This window comes from Oxyura jamaicensis, unplaced genomic scaffold, assembly GCF_011077185.1.
Source record: "Oxyura jamaicensis isolate SHBP4307 breed ruddy duck unplaced genomic scaffold, BPBGC_Ojam_1.0 oxyUn_random_OJ46394, whole genome shotgun sequence".
Lineage (NCBI taxonomy): Eukaryota > Metazoa > Chordata > Aves > Anseriformes > Anatidae > Oxyura > Oxyura jamaicensis.
This window is the reverse complement of record NW_023305957.1, coordinates 1-6,690: the sequence shown is the minus strand read 5'-3', so window position 1 is coordinate 6,690 and position 6,690 is coordinate 1. Positions and strand designations below refer to the sequence as shown.

The window sequence follows — 6,690 nt, the reverse complement described above, 5'->3', positions numbered from 1 at the left end:
AAGCCTATAAACAAAATAAAATAAGTAATAATAAGTAATAAATGCAAGTTCATTAAAATGGAGTGAAGGCATGGGTATTTCCATTTGAGACTAAAGTTTTGGGGATGCTGACATACAAAACCTCATCAGATTTAAGAAATGTTAAAAATCCACCCCACATTCAGCAAACAAGTAAAATGATTTTGTAATAATTAGTTTATGCAAATGGGACATATTTTAAGATGCAAATGTTGTTTAATTAGCATATTTGCATACAAAAATACAAATGTTTTATCATTTCCTTATCATTAGCCTAGCAGCACTGAAGTTGCCTGAACTTTTTTCCTTGCAGCAAAATTATGATGCAAAATTAATTCCGGTACGAGACCGTGGCTTTCTTGTGCAGGTAGGATGTTGTATCTTACCCATTTTGAAAAACTCTGGAGCATGAGCTGACTGTTAATTATTTTTAAGAAGATGTTGTTATTCTCATTTTCATTGTTCTCAGACTATTGAATTTGCTGAGCAGCGGATACCAGTATTGAATGAATACTGCGTAGTCTGTGATGAACCCCATGTATTCCAGAACGGCCCTATGCTGAGGGTAAGTTGTATGCTTGCTGGGATGAACAATGCATTTTCTAATGCTTTAAATAGTGATGGACCATACAAAGCTGTTATAGAACTATTGAGTTACTTCGGATCTGTTTCATCCTAATATTCTTTTAAGATGCAAAAATATACTGCATATTAAAAAAAAAAAAAAAGTACTGCATTTTAACTAGATTTTACTGAATTTAAAAAATACGTATCATAAGCAAGGGTGGTGAAAAGCAAACCTGTATAATAATCATATAAATTTAAAGGAGGAATGAACACTTAAACATTTAAAGGAGGAATGAACAACTGAACACTGTTGTGCTAGAGCCAGATAAGCTAGAGCAAGTGCATTGGAGTGTTTTCACAGTCCTCTGGCACCCTCCTAAAAGCTCAGGGTAACTTCAGTCCTTGAGCTCTTATCAAGCCATCAGGGTATTCATAGATACTGGTGATAATGCTACAGGGTCTTGAAGTGTTAATGGCACTCTTTTGCTCATGGGCAGCTGGAATGAACCATCCTCAATAATGTGATAAAAAAGCCATTAGAAGGAGATGTTCTGTGTCTAATCTAGCAGTGACCTAGGCCAGGGGCACTGTGGTGGTTCAGTATGCTCAAGGTCTGGCCTGTTACACAGCTCTTCCTTCCTTTCAGTCCTGTATAACTGAGAACCAGGAATTTTGCATGCTAAACTTTGCACCATCTCATGCTGTTGAGGAATGCACAGTGAAAAGGAATAAAATTGGTCCCGAAAGATACACTTTGCCTGGAACTACTGGACCAGTGCAGCTTTGTAAAAGACTATATAGGAGAATAAAATTTCTTACTTTTAACACTGACCTTACAGTTAAGAATCCTTTTTGTTTCACCTATCCTGAGTCCTATGGAAACCTGTGTAACTTAAAAAGACTAAAGCCATGGAAAACTTTGTTTAATATCAGTGTATGAATGGTCTAACACCGCATCTGCCATTTTTTTCACAGTGTGGTCAGCAACTACACGAGTTGAAGCAGGCATCATCTATGATAGCCCTATTGAACTAAATTTAGGAAGGTTTTTGGTTACACAGTAGCAGAAGTCATGTCAGACTCATCCCTGTGACATTCAGTGGCACCATGGTCAGGCATTCTGACTGAAGGCAGGGTATGCAAATAAGATGCTAATAGGATTTGCAAAAGCATTTAGATATTCGTTTAATACTGATTTAAGTCATAGTTAAACCTTTTGAAAATCCTGTCAGGTGTTTATTTGCATCTTCATGCTCATATCTGCCTTTTAAAAACATGTGTTTCTGCCAGATCCATCAGAAGCCAAACTCAGATTAGAAGCCTGTGGAAAAGATATCAGTTCCTTGTTTTTTTTGCATTTGAATGCACTACTACGCATGCTACCTGTGACAGGATGAGATATATGAGTTATATGGAAAGTTTGGATAATATAATTATTTAAATTAACAGGTTTAATCTCCATGTCCTTCTTGTAGTGAGGGGCCTACAACTGAACACAGTACTCGAGGTGCAGACTCACCAGAGATGAGTACAGGGGGACAATCACTTCCCTAGTCCTGCTGGCCACACTGTTTCTGATACAAGCCAGGATGCTGTTGGCCTTCTTGGCCGCCTGAGCACACTGCTGGCTCATATTCAGCCGACTATCAACCAATACTCCCAGGTCCTTCTCTGACAGGCAGCTTTCTAACCACTCATCTCCCAGCCTGTAGCGCTGCTTGGGGTTGTTGTGCCCCGGGTGCAGGACCCGGCACTTGGCCTTGTTGAACTTCATACAGTTGGCCTCGGCCCATCGGTCCAGCCTATCCAGATCCTCCTGCAGAGCCTTCCTGCCCTCGAGCAGATTGACACACGCACCTAACTTGGTGTCATCTGCAAACTTACTGAGGGTACATTTGATCCCCTCATCCAGATCATCAAAAAAGATATTGAAGAGAATCGGCCCCAGTACCGAGCCCTGGGGGCCTTGTTCAACTTCATACAGTTGGCCCTCTTCTCACAGAACCTACCCCTGAAGCCCCCCAATACCAAAACCTTGCCACGTAAGCCCACTACAATAATTTACTTTTTTTTTTTTTTAATACCAAGATATAAAATATTATTTATTATTTTTTAGAATTTTGTACATCAGAACCACGTGGCTTCCTGAAGTGTTTGTTTCTCAAAAAGAAATGAGTTTGATGAAACCCATTTCCATTATTGTATTTTTTTTCCCTTGTGTTTTGAAAGAGATTAACAAAATTAGCAAAGTAGTTCCTCTGGTTTTATTATCATGTAATTTATTATATATTATATCCCACTAGAATATGAGGTTCTAGTGAATGTTTTTGGAGCTTTTGTGTTCAATTTTGAGGTATTTTCTGTAAATGTAGTCTGAATATTAAAATACATACCACCAGACTGTGGTCCTTTGCTCTTCGCATTCCTTAAAATATTATTTTATAAGCATTGTCTTGTGAAGCTTTTATTCTAAAAAAATATTCAGGAGGCATAAAGTTTCATAAAATTTTTGATTTTTGTCTAGTGCACTATTTTTGTCTAGTTTGCAATGGCATGGTGAATTGGATCATGTTAGGCTTCATCTGCTACCTAATGGAATGTAACATAACAGATAAAATAAATAAAATGGATGACACACTATTAGACTTGAAAGATGATAGCACTTGTAAAGAAATTAATATGAGAATATGTCAGTGCAGTACATTTCAGATGTTTATGAAAGTTTAGAATCTTTGAAAACCAACAAGTGCATATTTTAAAGTTTATGAAACAAATGACTACAAATGGCTGGATGGCCGGGCCCAGAGAGTTGTGGTGAATGGAGTCAAATCCAGTTGGAGGCCGGTCACTAGTGGAGTCCCCCAGGGCTCGGTACTGGGGCCAGTCCTCTTTAACATCTTCATCGATGAGCTGGACGAGGGGATCGAGTGCACCCTCAGCAAGTTTGCAGACAACACCAAGTTAGGTGCGTGTGTCGATCTGCTCGAGGGCAGGAAGGCTCGGCAGGAGGATCTGGATAGGCTGGACCGATGGGCCGAGGCCAACTGTATGAAGTTCAACAAGGCCAAGTGCCAGGTCCTGCACCTGGGGCACAACAACCCCAAACAGAGCTACAGGCTGGGAGATGTGTGGTTAGAAAGCTGCCTGTCAGAGAAGGACCTGGGAGTATTGGTTGACAGTCGGCTGAATATGAGCCAGCAGTATGCAGATCTTAGAGGTCTCTTCCAACCTAGACTATTCTGTGATTCTGTGATTCTGTGAAATACAGCAGTATGCCTATTACTGACAAAGCTGTTTCCTGAGATGGAATTCAACTAAATTTTATGTTTGGTTTGTGTGCTTGATACGTTTTTTTTAAATTTATTTCTGCGAGTGCTTATTAGAGACATTGGCTTGAACTTCAAAACATACTGCTGCAAATTCTTTAGTGATTATCATGGTAACTAGACTCAGAATTTTTAGTTATAAAAGTATCCAAATATATATTTTTTTCAGCACTGCAATAAAAAGCTATGCTTATTGGGGTCAATTTTAAGGAAGATTTTTATTTATTTATCTTTCTTATATTTGTTTCAACTGTTTATTTTGAATACTTATAACAATTCACTTTGTATGATTCATTGCTTGAGCCTTTAAAAAGCTGATTTCTTAATTACCTTTCAGTAAATGTGTGAAGTTGCTGTAAGGGGTGTAATCAATTAGAAAGCATATAAAGAAATGCCTATTCTCTTTACTTAAAACTATGATCTATTTGATTCTGCTATTATTTGATTCAGAAATTTAAATATTTTTTATGTAATTGTTGTGATGGCATTGTGAATTGAAGATAGGCAAAATAAAAAAGTTCTCAACAGCAAACTTTTTTTTTTAATCATAAAAAGGGCTTCAAGCCCCTTTTATTTATAAAAATAACACGTGGCCTTCACAGATGCAATGTTTATTCTATTCATATAATGCATTTTCTTAAAGTTTGCAAATACATTGTTAAATTAGTTTTAAAAATTAAACGTAGCTTCTTCAATATTTTGTCTTCTGGATCAGATTTTTAAGTGTGTTCTCAATAGCAAAATAACAAACTGCAAATAATAACCCTGCATATATGGAGTGGATGTGCCACCATTCTGGATTTGTCCTCTATGAGTTTTAATTCCCTAAGTCGTTTTCAATCTGATAGGACAGTTTAGATGGATGTTTGGGTACTATGTCTGTAATTTTGGTATTGTAATCTGTTTGGATTTCTTTTAAGTTTAGCCTTTATTAGTACTTATGAGTTTTAGAGTTCTTAACACTTGTTCTGCAGATTATTAAGATGCTCCTCTAATGTATCTTCTCCAATAATTGACATGTATTCATAATCTGAAATTAATGTTGCAGTTTATATCTGGAGAACAGAGTTAACATTAAATATTTTTTGTTGTAGGTATTTAATGGTAAAACCAATAACCCCAAACTAGGACAAAAATATAAGTAACTTTCTTTTTCTGTTTAGCCTACTGTTTGTGAACGGGAGCTCTGTGTATTTGCTTTCCAAACGTTAGGCGTGATGAATGAAGCTGCAGATGAAATTGCAACTGGGGCTCAGGTAAACTTATTTAATCCTTATTACAGGTCTGATTTTTCTATAGTATGTGTAGTTTTCTCAGTCTCTTTGAGAATTTATTTGGACTTGTATTCCCCATATAAGTACTCTTTGGTAAGTAGTACTTATTTGTGTACTCTTATAGCTGTAAATACACTGTTTTATGCATGACATTTTCAGATGTTACTAATAAAGTGCTTCTACTGTTTTCATTCCATGCAATTAGAGTAACCCTGATTTCTTCTTCTGTTGTATTCAATTAGGTCAAATGGGTTGCTAATAAAGGGAGCCATTGTTATTTGGAGATAATTCCCATTTATTTATCTAATTTATTTACCTAATGAACCGTTACTACTCTCATGCAATTAATAAGCTACTTCCTGTTCGTGGTGATAGGATACAGCTATCCACTGAACATCTGTTGTTTTTATTATTAACAGTGGGAAAGTTCCTATTGATGTTGCTACATAATGTTTTTTTTCTCTCTTCTCAAGGAATTTAATACAGGGTTGCTCCCTAAGTTCAGTTATCAATGTAGTTATAACCATATAATTACTTGTTTTATTTCATGATTTTGTATGTGCCTTAAAATATATTAAACTATGTTTCTAAATCACTGTTTAACCTTGGTTTACAATAGTTACAAGACTTCAGTAAATTCAAAAGTTAAAATGCACTTTTCCATAAGATCTGAAAAAGGTCATTCTTCTCTGATTACCTAAGCATATGTCTCTGACTATGCATTTCTACATAAGCAGCATGTTTTATGGAAGAGCAAATATTGCATTCAGTTAACTTTAACTAGCACTAATGAGTCTAGCCACTGGAAATAAATTATTTAGCGAAGTGTCTGAAGACTGACTTTGGAAGTTTCCTCAAAGGAAGAAACTTGGGGCAGTGTACATAAGCTTTTTCACTTTTGTCCTGGTTTTAGTTAGGAGAGAGTTAATTTTGCTCCCAGTAGCTGGTAGGGTGCTATGTTTACTGTATGTGTCCCCGACAGGGAACACATACAGTAACTAATGTGCTATATAATTCGGAAAACAGGCACAGCAGACTTGGGATCACAAAAATCGGCACTGTGATTAGTAAATATTAAACTGGTTAAATGTTTATGAGAATTTTGTTTTAATACACTCTATTCAGATCTGTCGTTATCTCAACCCTTGAGGCCCCACTTTGGGCGCCAAAAAGGACTGTTGTGGTTTAACCCGGCCGGCAGCTAAACACCACACAGCTGTTCATTCACCCTCCCCCCTCCCTCTCTGGGATGGGGGAGAGAAATGAGAAAAAACTGAAACCTGTGGATTGAGATAAAGACAGTTTATTAGGACAGGAAAATAAAATAATAATAATATGTACAAAACAAGTGATGCACAATTCAATTGCTCACCACCCGCTGACCGATGCCCAGCCTATCCCCAAGCAGACTGCCCCCCCACCCCAGCTAGGCACCCCTATATATTATTTAGCATGACATCAGATGGTATGGAATACCCCTTTGGCCAGTTTGGGTCAGCTGTCCT

The 6,690-nt window shown here is 37.1% G+C and overlaps 1 long non-coding RNA gene across 1 annotated transcript; it reads left to right on the top strand.

The window, feature by feature from the left end:
* Positions 1 to 333: 333 nt before the first annotated feature.
* On the top strand, positions 334 to 5,133 carry LOC118158834. The gene is made up of 3 exons (XR_004746908.1): positions 334 to 385; positions 488 to 583; positions 5,075 to 5,133. It is a non-coding gene; the product is annotated as an uncharacterized LOC118158834 (long non-coding RNA).
* Positions 5,134 to 6,690: the final 1,557 nt, after the last annotated feature.